The 20,133-nt window shown below is 44.6% G+C and overlaps 1 long non-coding RNA gene across 2 annotated transcripts in view; it reads left to right on the top strand.

Moving 5' to 3' along the window:
• Window positions 1-6,695, top strand: part of LOC125640355 (uncharacterized) — a 116,026-nt gene extending 109,331 nt beyond the window's left edge. For both annotated transcript variants that reach the window (XR_007357770.2, XR_007357771.2), the window contains one exon: window positions 5,197-6,695. This is a non-coding gene — a long non-coding RNA (uncharacterized LOC125640355). The remainder of the gene's footprint in view (window positions 1-5,196) is intronic.
• Window positions 6,696-20,133: the final 13,438 nt, after the last annotated feature.

The following is a 20,133-nucleotide window of genomic DNA, read 5'->3' as shown; positions in this document are numbered from 1 at the left end:
GGAGAGGAAGGATTCTGGACTCTCTGAAAGACAGACCTGAGCCCAAAGAGCACTTGAGTGGTGAGGAAACTGAGGTAGTGAAATGCATGTAGGTGTTTTATTATTTTGTCTGGCTCTGTATATCTTTTGTGCTGGCTAAAGTAATTGCTTTAGAATTCCTTTTGCAAAGCCTTTTTGTTATGTGCTTCAACTGTCAGGTGCCCAGGGAGAGGTAAAGCAGTGCTTACGGGCGCGGAGCTCTGGGAAAGGGTAGGTGTAAGCTATTGGGGATTCTGAGGGAGCCAGCACTAGTCTTGTGGCCTACTCAGTTGGACTGTGGGATCTCCGCTCTCAGAACGGAGCGCTACACAGAGGAACTGCATCCTGAGAGCATGCTTAGAAGCCCAAAGACAGAGGCAGTGCCTGGGCTCTGCTCAGTCTCAAGAAGCCTAAGAGCCCTCAGGCCAAGTGTGTGGGGCCCAAACACAGCAGCCTGGTGCATGTCCAGCAGGGAGAGCTTTTCTAGGGCTGTGACGCACACACTCTATCTACCCCCGTTGAAATCAATGAATAAACCCAGATTGACTTGAATGGGAATCGGATGGGAATCTTAGTGAACAAATCAATGCCCATATGTCTAATTATAGATTTGCTAAAATGTTAGTCTCGTGTGGTCCAGCCCAAAACCTCATTTCTGAGCTAATTTTAAGAAAGTCCCTAATTTTGAGAAAGTCCAGCTCTAGATCTGAACTTCTTAGTTCAGAACACATCTATATTTATAATAGAGAATATCAGATATGGCTGTTGACTAAACTAGTTAGTTTATGGAATATCTAAAATAGTCAACTGAGTTGTACCAGGAATCAATTTAACACATATATAGAATTTCAAGGGACTTCACCCAACATTTAAAATTACAAGGAAAGGGGAGGGATATTTGTACATGAATGAAGACCAGGATTTGTACACACAAATGTAATTTGCATGTGCCAGGTCTGGCCAATCACCACATGCAGTTGTGTTTTATGTGTGCAGAATGTAGGCGCACAAATTATGCCAATGGTTTTAGAGATTACCATTGAAAATGTTCCTGTCTGTGTTAAACTGAATGTTATTTTAAAACAAGAAAATTGGTCAGTACACTTTTTTCTCGGGGAGTTCATGGAGGATTGTAACCTCTACGGCCACCCTTAGTGTCCTGTTTTGCAGTCAGAAAGCTTCTGGCAAAGGTTGAGCAGAGATGAATCATTTCTGGAGTACAACAATACAGACAAAGTTTTCAGGGACCAAGGGATGAACAAGTGATACCTGAAACTGCCCCCTAATGTGTGCAATGAACAGTAGAGGGAGGGGCTTAAATGGGTGAAGTATTAATTCTGTTAACATTTGTTTTTTGCATAAGGTCATAAACAGGAGGCAAGCCCTATGTTCATTTGGAAGAGGGAAACTGGGGACTAAAATGACAGGTGGTACATAGTATGAGGGACAGTTCAGAGGATCTGAGTACTGCTCTTCATACACCGGAAGGCGCTGTTGTTGAGCAAAGAATAGGAACAATGGGGAAATGAATGAGGCAAGATCATTTGGGATACATTTTCACTATGGTGTTGGATCCTGTAAAGCTGAGGACTTCTGCATATTTCCATATTTATATATGAAAATCTCACAAAGTGGCTTAAAGGCAACTGAAATAAAAACAGGGCTGTCAGAGCTGGAAAAGTACCAGCAAATTTCTAAAAGCCCATTTAATACAAATGTATGGATTTGAGCAGGCAGAGGAATTTTGTGTGCAAAATGCTCACCAAACCCACATTTGGAACCAGTTAGATCTGGCTGCTACTGAAATTGGGTGGTGCATTGGGCTAACATGAGTTTGCCGGCTTGGGGTCCTTCAAACCTGGCTTAGATCACAAGTGCAATGAATTTGGGGCCTCAGCTTAGATCCTTATGATGCTTTGCATCCATTACAAAAACACTACGCTGTTAGTAGACTCTACTTGGAAAAGACATCATATTGGTGTAGCAGGAAACACTATATGTTAGGAATGAGTTGCACTGGCAGAGCTGCATGTGGGCCCAGTCCTGGAACAGAAGAGGGTGGTGCTGCCAGCTGGGACTGATCTAGGGGTTGGAGGGAATCTTCTACAGCGCCTGCCCACATTGGTTCTCATCAGTGCTACCTATTGTGAGCATTACCACACCATGAGCCAATTTCATAATGTTACTGCTAAAAGTATGTGCTATGACTATCAAGATATCAGTATAATGTCTCTGTAACTGTAAGCACTGGGGGCCAGCTCCTCCACCCTGGCACAAGCCCAGAGGAAGTTACTTTGTACAGAATTCTCCATGGGGCTGAGCTACAGTAGTGGCCCATGTCCTCCCTTTCTGTAATTGTGTACTCACTGCCCATGCTTTTGCCCTTCCCTGCACCACTCTCAGTCTCTCCACATTGCTATGAAGGGAGCCACAGCAGAACATTGCTCCACATATTGTAGGGAAGTAGAGTCCCCCAAGGGGGATCTTGGCAGTCTACCTCACTGTCGATACAGCAGATCCCCCATAGCTCTGCTGCATTTAGGGACCTCCCTGCCGTTAGAAAGGGTGACTTCACTGAGAGGGAGATCCAAGCTTAAGATCTGGATTGAATGGCTTGGCAGCTGCAACTAAGGAAGCTCGTACACAAACAGAGTAACTCTTGATATGTTTCTGTTGTATTCATGGAATAACAGGGAAACCTGCTGCAGCTAATTTAATACCTGTGAATTCCTACAGCTGGTAATGTGAGACCATGTGGCAGAGTAGGTAAAGTGTGCGGATTATACTGCAAAGAGAGTGAATTCACAACGTACTAAGGTTGCATTTTTATCAACATTTCTATTTACTGTTCTCCGATCCATCTCTAGTGACTGTGCCCTTTCATATCTAATTTTTGGTTATCAGTCAAAATAGCATTCTAGAATCACTGGTCTGGATCCTCCTTTCAGGCCTCTGTTTTTTTTGTGGGTCTGTTCCTGTGGATTAATTTGAAGAGTCACTACAGCGGGCTAGACTCACGTTTGATGCTAGGTCAAAGGCCTATTGCACAGGCCCGGAGCAGTACTGCAGGCTCCAAAGTTGTTATTTCCCAGACAATCCCTGCCTACCACCTTCCTGTTCTTGACTCTTTTTATTCCTTGCTCCCTTTGCTCTTCACCACTATAGTACCTGCCCCTTTGTATCTTTCTCCCACTCTGATCTTTGTACTTATTACCATTCAGCCTCCTGTGTCGGAGACCTGGCCCTGGCTCTGCCATGCTTCAACCCACTTCTCATTCAGCTCCCTCCTGAAAATGCAGGCCTTCCAAAAGGCCTCGCCATCACCATGCAGAAGGTTTGTCTAATGAGTAGGGCACTAGAAACTTGGTGTAAATTCCTGCCTCTGCCACAGTCTTCCTGTGTGATTTTGGACAAGTCAATTAATCTGCTGTGTGCCTCTGTTCCCCAACTGTACAGTGGGGATAATACTTCCCTACCTCATGGGGGTTTTGTGTGGATAAAATCCATTAATGCTTGTGCTCAGACGCTATGGGGATGAAGGCCATATAAGTAACTAGATGGACAGAGACTTGCTAACCAGCTGAAACTCCTATAAAATAAAAAATCCATCCATAACCCAAGGAACTGCAGGCAAGCAAAGCCCTCAATATTTAACTACACTGCCTCCCATTACAGATCCTTGCTCACCTTCACCTGTATATTGGCTTTTTAGGCCCTGATCCTCCATAGGGTTCTGCATAGTGTATGGGCCCTGCCTGGATGGTTCTCAGTGCAAGATCGGGGCCTAGATTTTATAGGCCTGGGATCTCGGAATGACTCTCAACCTTCATGTATATATCAAGGAAAGAAGCTGTGGAGAACGTTAGGGGGTGTGTGTTGCATTAATATTATTATAAGTACAAGGTATGTGAGAGGTAAAATATGTAGGTGGCAGTTAGATAGTGGTTTGTATCCTAAGGCCTCTGAGGGCCCTTTGGGCATCTATGGGCCACCCTGGAATGTTAGTTTGAAAGTCAGTTGTGGGACGGAGTGTGGAGCCTTCCCAGATGGAGCTGGTTCGGTCCAGGCTTGCTGAAGTTGCCAAGAAAAGTCTCCCCAACCCAGATTCCAGAGACTGGTCCATCAGGGATGGTGGAGGACTGGGTTGTTGAGAGGGTAGCAGAGGGACCAGATTGGGAGAACATCAGACTCCATGGCTTATGAAAAGGAAGCCTGAACTGGGGTATGAAATGAGACTTTATGGGCCTTGAAAAGGAAAGTGGAAGCATATCAGACGGTTGGTTCTGGAGTTAATGCATAGGTGTTAATGCAAATAATAAATGACAAGCTTGTTAGCTAAGTCTGGAGTAGAGCTGTGGTGTATGGGGATTTCTGTAGCAGCTTTGGAAGAACATTACCCTCTACAGGCAGAAATGAGGTCACCAGGACACAGAAACCTGGCAGGAGAAATGAAGGGGGCAAAAGGGACTTAAATAATAACTGTAAAGAGTAAAGGATTTTGACCCCGCTATGTGACGTTGACTGGTGTCAAATGACTGAGGACAGGAAATAATGTCAGCAGTAAACTGAATCTTTGGGGGAACAGGAGCAAATAAAGCCACCTGAGTCATATGCTCCAGAAGAACATCTGGCAGTGACTAGAAGGAAGTGGTTGTGGTTGTTTGCAGCACTTCCAGATTTCCTGGAAGCCAGTGGTACTGTAGGAAAATCAAAGAGGGTGAAATCTTTCTAATTGCAGGTCCACAGGTACCGCAGACTTACAATTCATGCCAGTTGGAATGGGGAGGACAGTGCACAGTGCTAGAGAAATTCATTACATTTCAAGAATATTGTGATCAACACTACAATGAACCTTAGGGAGGCAAATTTTCTTTACGAGAAACAAGCTGCCAGGTCAGACTACTGACCATTATCTCATAGACCTATGTGGCTAAGTGATGTGGATATGGACAGTTAGACTAATTAGAGAGCCAATTATTTGTGGTATAATTGATAATCAATTCAGAGTAAGGTTACTACAAGAAATGGACTTGACTTTCAAAAAGAAAACTGGATGTTTGCCGGGCTAATGAAAACTGCTTCTCAAATGAACTTTAGCAAGGAGTGAAATAATTGAAGTGTATCTTAGCACTGAGAATATTACAACATACCAATGTGTTGTTATGATCACCATTTCAGAGACTGTGCCATTCCCAGCGAAGTTATCACCAGCCCTGCGGGTCAACCCTACTGGAGAAACAGAAGATGTATAAACAAAACCAAGGACATTGGCCGTCTGTTTCTTGAGGTTATTCAGAATGTTACTACTGGTGCACATGGGCTGACACAGACCACTGATGATGAACTATACCAAGAGAAGAAAATACAGACTTCAGGTGGCAGATCCTCCTCAGCACCGGAATGTGCAACTGCAGAAGGAACAATTTTGGCTCAGGAAGCCACTGGTGATGTTCAGAGATAGTAGTTACTGACAGATGTGTAATACAAAGCAAAACAATCCACTCCTCTGTTAAGAGAATACAAGTCACCTAACCGGATAGTCACCCGAGATGTCTTGGAGTGCTGTATTAATTTGCTATATTAGTTACATTTTATTTCAAGAGATTGTTAGAAAATAATGGGAGGGTGGGAGATGTGGGGGTAGAAGTGAGAGAAATGCCAAATATGTTTGTTTTATTTTCTTGTTGATGCTTCATTTTCCTCCAGATTCTCTAACCAACTCTAATTATTTATTTGATTTGAAAGAAACAAAGGGAACATGTAACAGCGGCCACTGGGTAGTGGTGCAGATATGGGATGGGATTTAACCAGGGGCTACAGAAGGGAAGTACAGCTTCCCATCCTGTGCTCAAAGGAGAGGGGAGCAACATGTCCTGTCCCTGAGCTGGGAGAGCAATGCTCCTCCCCAGCTGGTACAGTGCGAGCTCCCCCTTCTGTTTCAATTTACTTTAACTGCTGGGTATAACCCTTTGAAACGCTGACCCATGTCATGTGATTGAGACACAGTCTCTTCCCAGCACTCCTCTGTGTCATTCCTTCACCACAGTCATGTAAGCACCTACAGCCTGCTAGGTTCTTCGCAGACAGGTATAAAAACAAGAGGCCTGATTCTCCTCTAAATTGGGGTAGCTCCACTGTCTTCTGTCACAACCCTGGGTTTTCTATGACCAGGTATCCATTGCCTGCTGCCACTATCAAGCTTCTCACTTGGAAATTTTACCTCAGAACACTTCTCCCTTTGCTCCCTTGTTACAAAGACTCTGTCCCCATGCGCAGGGGTCCTCCGGTAATGATGTCTGTCCGTGTTACAGAAAATGGCAGCAAAGAAGTATTATCTTCCCACCCTAGGTTCTTATTTCTGCTGCAGCACTTCTACTTTGTGCCAACCCAGAGAGCTAGGAACTGAACTCAGCTCAGATCCTTTGCATGGCAACTCACCGTACTGGACCAAACTACTGGGGCAGCCCAGCTTATGGTACCGTAGTTGTTGCCTCTAAGTACCAAGGACCATTTGAGCAGCAATAGTCAGAAACCTAAAATACGGCAAAATAAAATCTTCTCTGGTTTGTGTGGTGCTTGGGAAGCAGCATCTAGAGAGCTGCTTGGGGTGAAATGGAGGTTCTGTCTGTACCACTTCTGAATTGTAGATGATTTTATTAAATTGTATCATGAAATGACCATGTCATGGAAAGCCTATATGTATGTGGATCCCCCATGAGCTAGCAGGGTTGTGTCATGTCTCTGCCAGGCCAGAGACAACAGTGAGTGATCAGCACTCAGCAATGGATCAGCCGGATCCTCCATTCAAAGAAAAACACCTTGGGACAATGGGTTTGCTCTAGCTGGTAGAAGATACTTCCTCCTCTCATCTGAAGGGAGGGGGAGCTTGAGAGTAGTGGAAAGTTACCAGGAGCAGAACAAAAGAATCAGTTGACCCAGCAGTATCTATAAAGGGACTCACAGAAGGGAGCGGGGACAGTCATTTTGCACCAGATTAAGATGAGGGAGGTTGCTGCAGGGGCAGGGTAGTAAGGGGGTGGAGACCCGTGCTGGCTTGCTTGCATGATTGACTGAGGGAACACAGATAATCCCCAAGGTCGAGTTAGTGAGGCACATTGCATTTAGTGTGTTTTATTATTTTGTGTGGTCTGTGCTCTGCGCCTGCAGGGGCTAGACAGCTGCACTGAGGGTTCCAACTCTTTGAGGGGGTGCTGGATAGAAGTCTGCACTCAGAACACCACAGGGACACCACAATTGAGAGCAGTGAACCTAAGAACGGCCATACTGGGTCAGACCAAAGGTCCGTCTAGCCCAGTATCTTGTCTTCCGACAGTGGCTGGACTCCATTCAAGATCCTAGAGCTTGAAACAACCTGAGAATCCAGAGTGCAGGGGCTTGGATTCCCCTTCCAGCAGTCCTAGTGGGTGGCAAGGAAGGGGTGCTCACTAGGGTCTGTGACACTGATAAATAATGTGCAGCATTTTCCTCTTAACTGACATGTTTGAATCTGTCTCCATTTGACAAATCAGGCTACTTATTATAAGTGATAATGTATAAATATTGCAGGCATTCATTTTACATCTGGATACCCAGAAAGTAAAAGCTGTCAGAATCGCCCCCTATACAGCAATTACTGTCCATGGGCCTTTTCCTTTCTCCTCCATCAACTGAAAAGGATATCAAGGGCAAGATGGAGTATAGGGAGATTTCCCTCTGCCTTAGGTTGAAAGATTTTTCCATATGAAAGGCATTTTTAGACTAATACAGCACTGGCCCAGGCAGTAGCACAGAGGAGCAGGGCTAATTTCTCTTACTTAGACAACATCTCCAGTAGCTAGCCTGGATACTACGCTACTTTTCCCATTCACATTGCAAAAGTCTGTCTTTTGTCATTAGCTTTTTCTTTTTCTTTAGAAAAATGGGTGAGTTAGGGTCTTATTCCCCAATGCTTGCATCTTGTGTAGTCACTTACATCTGGGTAAAGGGAGTGGAGAGAGGATGTAAAGCACTACCCATTCCTAGTGATTGCATTTTACACCCACTTTGCACTCTAATTCAGATGAATACACAAGGGGCAAAGCAATGGAGAGCTAGGGCTCTCAGTGCTTATAAAAGCAAGGGGCTCGTAGAATCAGCTAACGCCAGATAGAGTGCAAGGCAGACATTGAGCAGCCTTGTCAAGGCATCTCAGTCTTGAGCTGCAGCACCCTGTTTCATTTGGGCTATCCCACCTCTATCCTTCACATATCTACCATGACTTGGGTCACTCTGTGCTCTTCTGGTCCAGAGACTTCTCCACAGAGCTGCCTATACACCTGCAGGACCCACTGCTATTCCACTCGTAGATTCCTAACTTTGCCGGTATGCCTTAGTCCTAACTCTTGCTATTGTGGGTCTCCTGGGCAGTCATGTCCAGTTATGTTTTTCTACTATGCACAAATAGTCATTAGAGAGTAGGTCAAGCCCATCACACTCATTTTAATTACAACTAGATACTATGATGGGGGGAGGAGATATGCGATTAGAAAGACAGATAAGCTTTTCCTTTTCAGGCTTCTCAGAAGGCAAATAGAGACAAGGTCTGACTGCTCTTTATTTTTGCCCAGGGGTTGGAGAAGTTCCAAAAAGCATCTTAGTGATCACTGTGACACTATACATTGTAAGAAAAGAAGCCCTTCAGTGGTATTTGTGTGTGGCAAGAGTGAGTGTTCATGGCCCTGCTGCTGACAGGCTGCTATGAAGACATGTTTTCCAATACAGGTATTAAGTGCTTTTTTTAAAGTTAATTCTGGGATAGTCATTTTATTACAAAAAATTTCTTCAGCTCAGGCGTGGCCAGACCATCTGGTTGGAGTTTGCTCTGGCACAGCCCTCAATCCGTGGTGGACAGGCACAATGCCATTCTAGGCAACTGACTATAAGACAGAAGATGCAGGTTAGTACAGCAGTGGGGAAGACAGAACACATTCAATGGAAAGGGCTTTTTTTCTGGCAATCAACATATTTACTAATAACAATAACTCCTTTTTTTAAAAAAACAACCTTCTGTCCATATACTGTATGTTGTTCTGATTTGCAGCCTCAGCCCACCAGTGGTGTTTTGTGGAAGGCCTGAAAAATAGGCCACAGAAGTAAGCCATACATAGAGAACCAGTAGGTGTCACCACTAGCACTATGCAAAACTTGGGGGATTTACCCCTTAGAGGCTTGCATGGCTGTTTCCTTTGATTCTCATTCCTTGAGTTTTGCTTTGAATTTCAAGCCCTAAACTCTCACTGCTGTGAATTTTACGTTATTTTGAAGTAAAAAACCATAAATTTGGCTCCCATTTTACTTAAAACCGAGACAACTTGCACTCAAAAATTGGGCCAGGGCCGCAAAAAAAAAAAGTGTGAACGTTTCAGTGACCTTTTATGGAACTCTTTTGAGAAAGCCCTCTATAATTTAACAGTAATATATTTTCTGTGGAATGTTTAGATCAACCTATAGAATTCTATAATCGGGGCATGTATTTTGTATTAAATTCTATAGGATGGCATATTTAAAAAACCCTCTCTATTAACAAAAAGAAAAGGAGTACTTGTGGCACCTTAGAGACTAACCAATTTATTTGAGCATGCTCAAATAAATTGGTTAGTCTCTAAGGTGCCACAAGTACTCCTTTTCTTTTTGCGAATACAGACTAACACGGCTGTTCCTCTGAAACCTCTCTATTAAATAGAATTATTTCTTAGACTAATTTCTCTAGATCCCACTTTAATTTCTATAGAAGCCTATTGGTTGATTTCCTGTAACATTCTGCAGGCCTTTTTCCTAGGGCTGTTTGTGGATAGATAAGACTGTCTCAGAGCTTCTGGTTGTTCATAGAATGGTGCTATATGAGGCAGAGTTAGGGTTGTTTGGGTTAGATTACCTGCATGAATGGTTTGTGGGTTTCTGCAAAGTGAAACCCTAATCTGCAATTTTAAGGCTAACATTTTTGTTTTCTGAGAAAACAACAAAATCCTATGTTCTCTTAAAGTCTTTTTAAATTAAGAAAGTGACAGATTCTTTCATTTTTAACTCCAGACTCACAAAGATTTTCCCTTAGGCTTATGAATTTCTGAGACGCAGGAGCCCCTAAAGACCATTGCAAGTTGCTCAGGCATGGACTCCTTCTTTCCTAGACATCCTTCAACCTCCACATGTTGCTTCTTCCCTCCTATTTCTCATACCAAACCCTTTGTGACTTTCTCTCTTTTACTCTTCCCAGACAATTCCCACTGGACAGATGTGCTTCCTGGTCATCCGTTTCCTCCAGTGCAGCTGTCTGCATCTGTGCTCTGCACATTTTGCAACGCATCCAAGGCCAGGCACTCTTGACAAAGGGTGCATCAGATTGATGAATGAAAAAGCTGGTCAGAAATCCCCACTCCAAGCCCCAAGGCAAAAACTGGGAGTTTGGGGTCCAAAACTTGTCAATGGAAGCTCAACATTTTCCACAGGAAGTAGACATGTTTTATGAGAAAAATCATGGTGTCAAAACCCAGTTTTCCATAGGACATCAATTTAGACAAAAGATTTTTGACCAGTCCTAATGCATGTTCTATCGAACTATGAAACTGCTGTGTTTGTGTATGTGTTCAACGCACACGTGTTTACACATCAAAATATACAAGAGTTTTGTATTCTCATAGTAACATCTTCAAAAGCTCCACAGTCCCTACAATGCAGCCCTCAAAACCTATCAAAGGGATTTGTACTCGTTGGTCACACCTGCAGGAGTGAAAATTGACGTTTCCATGGCCTTGTCTACAGTGGAGTTGTTGCACTAGTGCAATCCCCTCACCTACACATACTTCATTAGTGTAAACAAGAGTGCACTCAACTGGGGTAAGCCATATGGCCTCTAATTAGTTTGCATCCATGCAGCCCCATCTCCACTAGGGATTTGCACTGGTTTAGCTGCATTGGGCGCTAAAATCCCTGGGGTAGACAAGTCCTAAATTAATCTGTTTTGGGAATGTGATGAGGCGAGGAAGTTTTTTTGCAAATCTATGGAAAGTGAAGGATGGAAGCTTTTAAGTGAAGCTCCTGTGAGCTGTGTGACTTTCTAGAAAAATCCGACCTTGGGATGGATGAGCTGTGCTTGGATCAGCCTGGTTCTGGTAAAGCTGGGGGTGGTAGGGCTATCTGAAAACTGGGTGTAGAATGAGAAGCTAGCTACGAGCACCCCTTTGTATTACTTACTTCACAAGGATTGTGTGAGAATGTTAGATGAAAGATGCTGTACAAGTGTGGACTCGTCTCATTGTTAATAGTTATTAGTAAAATCTGTAAAGAAAGAACTGACTGAAAAGTACTACAGCAGTCACTACATCTACTGCAGTTAAGGTTGCAAAGTAGTTCCAGTTATAAATCAGATGTTCACATTACAACAGGATTTACCTTTTGGGGATGAAACTTTCCATTCTTTGTCTCTGGACGTATGTTTTTGTTTTGATAGTTTGAACAGTCTTTTGGGACTGTTGTTGAGTTTGGTGACAGAGAGACTGGAAACCATCCTTTTCCTGGTTTAAAAACACTCTTACCACAATTTTTTGATCCGGGGCAGGGGCAGAATGCCTGACATCTGAAACTTGGCAAGGACACACTGTCATTCTCAGTGAAAGGAGTGCATTGTGCTGAGAAATTTTAAAATAAAGACACTATTGGCTACTGGGGAAAAAAAGCATGAGCTTGATCTAAGATTCACTGTTTGTTTCCCCATTTTCTTATGTTAGACTTGACCTTGAGACCACACACACATTCCCTCCAGACACACTAATGGATTAACTCCTGCTTGCAAGACCGCTACTCTGGTGATCAGGAAAACTTGAAATGCAGCACAGAACAGAATGTTTTCCTTTCGCAATGTTTCAGCCTCCTGAAGTTTCAGGATAAATTTCATACCTACTTCAAGGTCATCTCAGGGACATAATTCCTCTAGTGTGGTTGCCTAAGTGAGGGGGAGGGGGTTTTCTGGATTGTTCCAGGGCAACGTGTGTCTAAGACAGGGTGTGAAGGAGGGAAAGAAATATGGGGGTCAGGGGGTCAGAAAACAGGAATGTGCCGAAGTAGTAAGGACACTGAACCAAGCCTGTTCTGTGCTTAAGTAAGGGGGATAAAGTCTTCAGAAGGGCAATGTGTGTCCTGCAGGTCTGGGGGTGAAAAGCAATCTGCTATTGTGCAGGAAGCTATCAAATTCCTGCTCTGCTTCATTTGGAGCAGAGGCTTGAACCAATGTCTTCCACATCCCATATAACTGCCCAAACCACCAGGCTATTTTGGGATGGGTGGGTCTCTTTTTTCATTTTAAAAAAAAAATCCCTACCAGTCACCCTAAGCGCCATCAACACTTATATTCTGCTAGGCTGCCTCTGGAGGTGCCAGGGCTGGAGAAGACCGAAATCAGGTGCTAGTATTCTGTTGGATCTGCACTGTTGTAGCTGCAGGAGGAGAAGAGAAAAATTAATTGAAAGTGTCAGTGTCTATACTTCATCAGTTAAAAATTGCTTCTAGCCACCCAGCTGTGTCTTTAGTGTCGGCCTGAAGATGTTTGTACCAGGAGGGAGCATTTAAGAGAGTACCGAGCACATAGTCTGGGGTTTTTTCCCTCATGGCAAGCAATTTTCCAGTGGACAAATGGATAAGAATATTCTTGATATACACATGGGCTAACTAAGGTCTATCTTTGCCTCTATTTTTCCTGGATGGTTTTCTCAACAGGTGGATGATTGGGATAACTTGACTTAATGACACTTTTTCAGCACGATTTCAGTGGTGACAGTTACAAACGGTTTCAGGATAAGAAACAGGTGTTTCAGCATGGTCTGTCGGGCAGAAGACTAACAACGCCCTCCCCAATGTCATTGTTCATCATGTATTCAGTGATTGCTACTTTCTGATGAAGATTATGTTCAACTTTTTAGGTAGCATTCTATTTAGTATGCATATTTTGGGTGAGCTGTTGGAGTGGAAAGTCTTTAACTTTTTTAATGCAAACACAAATCTCACAGGCTCTCATCAAGGGATTAGAATGGCTGCAGTTCTTTCATACGTACATAGGAGTCACTTGATGGTCCCTTTGTGGAAAACCATATGTGCTAAAATTACGACAGAGAGCAAAGCAACAGAGTGAAACTGAAAGGCCTGAGCGCAACCATTGCCATGCAGTGAAGAAGTCATGCATGGTCTAAACAAGTAAGCCGGTTGTGCTGTGCTGTGCTGGTTTTGAATGCTGTGTTGTTAGTAGGAAACATGCCATAGGGAGTACAGCCACGTTTTCAGGGTCTGCTGACAGATTCTCTGCTTGTCCAGGAATATACGGGGAGGGGAAGTTGGTTTTGGATGCCAGACCCAGCGGCAGCACTTGAAATTCTTCCAGATGAGATGTAAGTGTCCTAATCACTTCCAGCCTTTATCCCATGGCGTGAAAGTAGTGTTGCCAGGCCCTGGGTCAAGTTAAACTCCAACTTCAGTATTTAGATTCTGTGCACCTACAGCTCATCCTGTCGTTTCAATTGGATGGTATCGTATTATTTTCACTTCCCTCTGAACAATGATATACATAATACTGATCCCATCTACGTTTTAGAAATGGATAACATGAAATAGGTAGGGCTCAAGTCTCATGCTGAGCAGAGCTTGGCTGCAGCTAGAACCTGAAAGGCAGGGGCAAACTATGGTTTATCTTTGCACCACATCTATTCTTGGGTTGAACAGGGGCTGATTTGGGCCACTCCAGGAGCCACTTGAGCATCCAGGAATTGCTGGAACACAGCTATGCCTTGTTTTCCCTGGCCATGCTCCCTGTGCTGGGGGAGTTGGTGCAGATGGAGTAGAGTTGCTATGCTGGCTGTTTTTCATGCAGGGATACCCCCTGGGGAATGTCTCCAGCATAAAGGTATTTACCAGAATAAAGGGACCATAGCAAACACCAGATTTAAGTTCATATTCTGATAACACTTTAGGATCCTTCAGGATGAATGGTCCTGTATATTATTATAAACTGCTCTCATTCAAATTGCATATTCTCAGCACACACCCAACATGCAAAGTCCATACACAAGAGCAAATAAGTACACCTAGAGAAACACACATACGCACACAAGCTAACATAAATTCACAAGCAAATAAATTGCGCACACACACAGTATGTATGCAGAACTCGGCACATACCACACACATTATTCACAACTACACCTGTGTATTTAACCCATTGGTCAGTGTGTTACACATCTCCCTTTGTGCCTGAGCCACATGGGATGTGAGCAGTGATGAGCTGCCAAAATCTGAAGAACTGGTTCCTTCAGTTGCTCCGGGTCTTCGGCGGCACTTCAGCGGCAGGTCCTTCACTCGCTTCGGGTCTTCGGCGGCACTGAGGGACCCATCGCCGAAGTGCCGCTGAAGACCCGGAGCGCCACCGGCTGAGTAAAAAGGGATTCTCAAGGGGAGCCTCCCCAGCCGGGAGCTCAGGCGGGCCAGACAGGATGGTCCTGCGGGCCAGATGTGGCCCGCGGGCCGGAGTTTGCCCAACCCTTTAACAACTGGTTCTAAACTGACTTCTAAATTTAACAACCGGTTCACGTGAACCGGTGCGAACCGGCTCCAGCTCACCACTGGATGTGAGTCTGTTACAGTCCCAGCTGCAGAGTCTGGCTCTTTAGCTCAAGCTCGGCAGATCCTTGGTATTCAGGCCAAGATGGTGGCCCAAACATGTATATAGTGGCACCTGCAGTGCATATTATGCACTTCACCCACAGATTTACACAAATGCATAACTTCATATGCTACATACACACACAGGCTGCTGTGAGATTATTAAACACTTTGTGTGCAGATACTCGCATGCACACACAAAATGGAACCCAACCAAACCAAATGGAACCCAACCAAAGGGAAGGCAGAAGTAACCTAGTTGGCCATTACACAGATGAGCAGGAGGAGGCTGTAATAAGCCTTTCACCCCCTACTGGAGCACACAAAGGGCCACGCTTGCAAGCTGTTAATTTGGGTCAGTGGGAGCGGGATGGCAGTGTAGCGACTTCTCCTTCTATACTTCCCGGGGGACCCAATACCCCAAAAGACTGGGAAGAAGTGAGGCAATGTTTCTATCCCCCCTCTCCCTTGCACAAGCTGGCTGAGTTGGTTGTCAACAGAGGGGAGCCAATGGCACGCCATGGAGGGATGTAGCAAATGGCTCACTACCTTTGCACAGCAGGAGCTACAGAATGCCTCCTCATGCTTCCCAGGGGCAATGCAGCTCTGCACTGCCCCCAATATAGGGCTCTGAGCCCTTAGAGCTTCATGAACAATGAGAAAAAGATTAATTGGTGAAAAATAATGTATTTTGTTCACACCTAAGGCTGTCTGGCCTCCAAAGTGTTCATTTCTCCAGTGACAAGGAGCTCTGTGTTAATAGCTATTTGTCACCCATTGTGGTGCTTAAACGGGCTGAACAGAGCAGTATTCAGCTAATACGTCTGTGCCACAGGCAGATTTTCCCATTCTTTTTTTAAAAGCCTTCTCTCCTGTGGTGACGGTTCACAGCAATTATTAGAACTGAAACAATTAAGACATTAAACATCCTCATTCTGGGACAGCCTAAAACAAAACTTTCATGGGAAGACAGAGAGAGACAGGAAAATGTACTAACCTTTTAAAATCTCCCATCCCTCCCAGGCTGAGTAAAACTGGAAGCAATAGTTGCCATTATAATATTTAAATGAGAGTTAATTACCATAAACCATTTGGAGTTTAATGTCTCCTTCTGTACAGTATATAAATCAAGGCTGGAATGGCTCTGTGAGTATGCTTTGGTCTTCTGATACTGTGGATATAAGGGATGATTTTAAGTGCTGGGTTTTAGCAATATGAGCCCAGTGTTAATGGATATCATGTGGTTAAATCCTCATAGACTCATAGGCTTTGTTACACAGTGAAGATTCCTCCCACCCCCATTGCATTCAGAGATTCATAGCAGTACAGCAGCAAGGCTAGGTTGCACTCAGACTCCTGTTCATGCCCAAACACCTGGAGATGCCCCCCAAATGTAATCTAGATTGAACACTGAAATGGCTCTGTGGATCAACCTTATATATCATACCCCCAAGGTGGCCCACCACAAACCAAATAGGTCTTTACAAAAAAATTAAGGAAAGAAGCAAATGATCATGCAAGAGTATTTGGTTTTGACTCTCAGAATACAGGCAACCAGACAAAGCTCCTAAATGACTAGTGCTAAGTCACTTAGGCATGTCTGAATATCCCACCCTGTGTATGCAAGTGCATGAAGGTTTCAGTCCCCCTCACCTTAACTGCTGATCTCATGGTTGGTAATTCCTTCTAGATCTACCAAGTATCATGACCCTCTAATTTTGGGGGGCATGTGATGAATTACAATACTTAGTTCTTCTAATAACACCTTTCATGTGAGGCTCTCAAAGCCCTTTGTAAACATTAATTAAGGAATCTCACACCATTTCTGTGAGGTAGCTCTTATTGGTAGTCCTACTGGGTTGTTACAGTCCCATAAATTCCGCGCCTTATAGGCATCAGCATCAGAAACATGTTGATTGCCTTGTGATGGCAGTAGTATTTTTGGGAATTATATCACCGCATGGCGGTTGGGTGTGATCCTCACTCCCAGCTATCTGGATATTTTCCGAGGCTAGCAGCATAGCAGCTACTTTATAGTCCATCTAGTCTGTGCTACATTATCACCTGTATTACACTCATTTTGCTGAACTTTAATCTGATATTGGTGCCTTAACCGAGATTTGTCTCCTGCTTCCACAGTCCTCACTTGTCAAACTGTAGCTGCAAAACTCAAGGTGGACAGAGGGATGTCTTCCTCAAAGAACCCAAATGCTACAGTTGTCTTGTGTATCCTCAGGGGGCTTATGACTCCTCCCTGGGCCATTTTCTTCCCTCTCCTGCGAGGGCCCACTTTGCCTTGCAAAGTGGTGTGATTATAAATGCATCAGACTCTGCCAGGATCACACATACAGCCTTCATTTAGCCCTCCAAGCTCAATTACATCCACTGATGTCTTGGGGGTAATTAAGTAATATGAGAACCTCATCTTTTCCCCCCACCCCCAAGGCTGTTCAAAGCATAAGCCTGTGTGCTCACCAAGTGGAGCCCACTCTTCTGAGTCTCTGAATCCTCCCTAATGCACCTCACCGTGAATGAGGGCTAATTACATTTCTGAAAGATGTCATTAGCAGCATATTTGTGCTGGATTTCAGAAAGCTGGCACAAAGCAGGAAGTGCTCCCTTAGTAGGTGTCTTGCTGCTTTAACATCTTCGGTGCCGCAAGTGGGGAATGCTCGGGGAGGGCCAAATCACTAGACTGGACACTAGACTGAAGAGGAGCTCAGTCTGGAAAGAGGACACTGGGATGTCCTGGGCATTGTAATTAGTCTTTTCTCAAATATTTTGCATCTTTCATCTGCTGGTTTATGTATGATAACTAATTAAGCCTCTCAGTGTCTCTGTGAGATAGGTAATGATTAATCCAGCAGCGATGGGCAAATCAAAGTACAGAGATGTTAAATAACTTGCCCAAGATCACAGCAAATCAGTGGCAAATCCAGAAATAGAAGAACCAAAGAATTACAACACCCAATCCCATTCTCTACTCATTGGACAACACTTTTTCCCTAATATGATGAAGAACCAGCAGTAGTAAATCAGTAATAGGAATGACAAACATGCACACAGAAAGGTATGACTCTATTAGAATACACCTCAGCATGAACCAGAAATTCAAGGCCACCAGAACTCTCCTGTGACACTGTTGGAAGTCTTTATGGACTGTCAGCTGAACACTTCATTCCTACTCCTGTGTAAATCCAATTAATTTAATTGACTTCAGGGACTTACTTGACATTTTCACCAACATGACTGGGAGCTGGATTTGGCCATTTGAACTGTCCACTATTATAACTGTGCCTCACATTCATGGGAAATAAGCTCCTGAGGGAGTAAATGCTGAATCATATTATATAATCTCACACCAGTTTTACAGTGACATAACTCTGCTGTTTTATTCCAGTGTAAGTGAAATGAGCCTCAGGCCCAAGGAGTTTAAGTTTGGTGCTGCTTTCAAAGGGTAATAAATACCTGTCACAGATTCACGAAGTCTGGCCTATGCCCCAGCCTATAACCAGGCCCTTGAGAGTTGATCCTGTTAGTGTGCTGGTCCCCAAGGATCCACACAGTTCCACAGGAGCAGGCCTATGGCCATCACGACTCTGGAACCAGGCTTCTGAGCCAGCAGTCCACCTCCCTCTGTGGCTCCCAAGTCCCACCAAGCCAGACTCTGACAGGAGGCTTGCTCTTTATCCTTTTGGGGAGCAATGCTCTCAGTAAGCGTCTGCACAGTGACACCAGGCAGGCTTTTCATAATAAGGTAACAATTGATAAGTCTCCAAGCATACAGAATTTGAAAGTTGTTAGGTCAGCATAGAGAAGCAAAGGCTAAGGCAAAGCTCAGACTGGGCCAACTCCAGGGCACTGTTGAGCCACGCTCCTGTAGGAACCATCTTCGCTTCCTTTCGCTATTGCTTTGTCATAGTCCCAAATCAGAGTCCTGTGTCTCCAAGAGCTCAGCACTTAACACAGTCAACCTGACACCTTTGCCCTTTGATCTCCAGTTCAGGGCCTTTGCTCCGCTTCCCTGCAGAGAGGTGGGGGGGAAATCTCCTTCTCTGGGCTGTTTGTCGCTAGATGTGACTATCCTGCTATTGGGCTTTCTCCTGATCCTCCATTCACATGTGTAGGCTCTGTTCAGTTTCTAAATGACTCTGGTCTCCAGCCAGGCATCTGTGTGAGTCAAACACCTTGTTCCTTCCCTTTATGCTCAGTGGATAGCAGTACAACGCACAGAGGGAAACTCAGACGTGCATAGGAATCATAAAAGATATCACCAACATTTCCACATTTGTCACAATATCCATAAAAGAACCCAGGGAATAGTTGGGGAAGAGCACCATCAAAATGCACATTTACATTATATTGTATTTTGTTGCATTCATGTATGTCTTCCTGTGATGGGGGTCTCTACTGGATGGCCCCGCCTCCTCGCAGTTCTGGGGATTAGCTCTGCCATGCTGATACCCCTTCCTGTGGTCACACTCCATCACTTTGTCTCTTCCTCTCTCTGCAGCCCCTCTCTAGTTCCAGGAACTGCAGCCTCCTCTTTGTGATTCAGCCCTTAGTCATTATGTGGCTTCCCCTTCTGGAGGTACCAAAGTCCTTCTGCAAGAACAGTCTCAGGCAGTCTTCTCCAGCACTGCTCTGATGGTGCCACTTCCCTAGTGGCTGGTAGGGGAACCTGGGCCCACCCACCCACTGCTCTGGGTTCCAGTTCAGGGGACCTACACCTGGCAGCTGTGCTTCCCTTATATCCTGTTGTTGCTCCTTCCCTGGACTCCTTCCTACAGCTTCTGGTTCCCCTCCTCTCTGGGTGTATCAGCTCAGACTCCTTCCCCCCAGGGAGTCACTACAGATTACTGAACACAATAGCCTCCCTACTCCCAGGGAGTGACTGTAGACTACTTCCCTGAAGCCCCCTGCTACCAGCTTCCTGGCTTTATAAACCTGGCCCAGTTCCCCCCACCCCACCCCAACTGGACTTCATCAGACAATTAGGCCCTAGCATGCCCTGGCTTTCCTCCAGGTGAAGCAGCCTATTGGTTAATTGGCCCAATTTACCCCTTCAGGCCTTGTGTGGAGTGGATACCCCATCACACTTCCCCACTAGAGCCATTCAATTCAAATGCAGTGGCAAGAACACGTTCATGATTCTGATGTTTTTTCACAAATAGAGCCTGACATTCTCAGAAGACTCTCTCTGAGTGCAGTCGAACTTTGTGTATTGCCAGACTTATGTAAGGCTCAGGGCTGGAACAGAAAAGGGAAGTGCGACATAGTACTGAGGTATATAGGTAAAGATGTATGTGGGTTCATTACTGAAATAACACAGAGCACTGCATTTCTGAATTGAGGTGTGTTGAAAGACTTGTGTTGGAGGGCTTGGTAATAAAATACTGTAATTAAGGTTGCTACAGCTGAGTACTGAGGTGTGTT

This window comes from Caretta caretta, chromosome 7, assembly GCF_965140235.1.
Source record: "Caretta caretta isolate rCarCar2 chromosome 7, rCarCar1.hap1, whole genome shotgun sequence".
Taxonomy (NCBI): domain Eukaryota; kingdom Metazoa; phylum Chordata; order Testudines; family Cheloniidae; genus Caretta; species Caretta caretta.
This window is presented reverse-complemented; position numbering and strand designations above follow the sequence as displayed.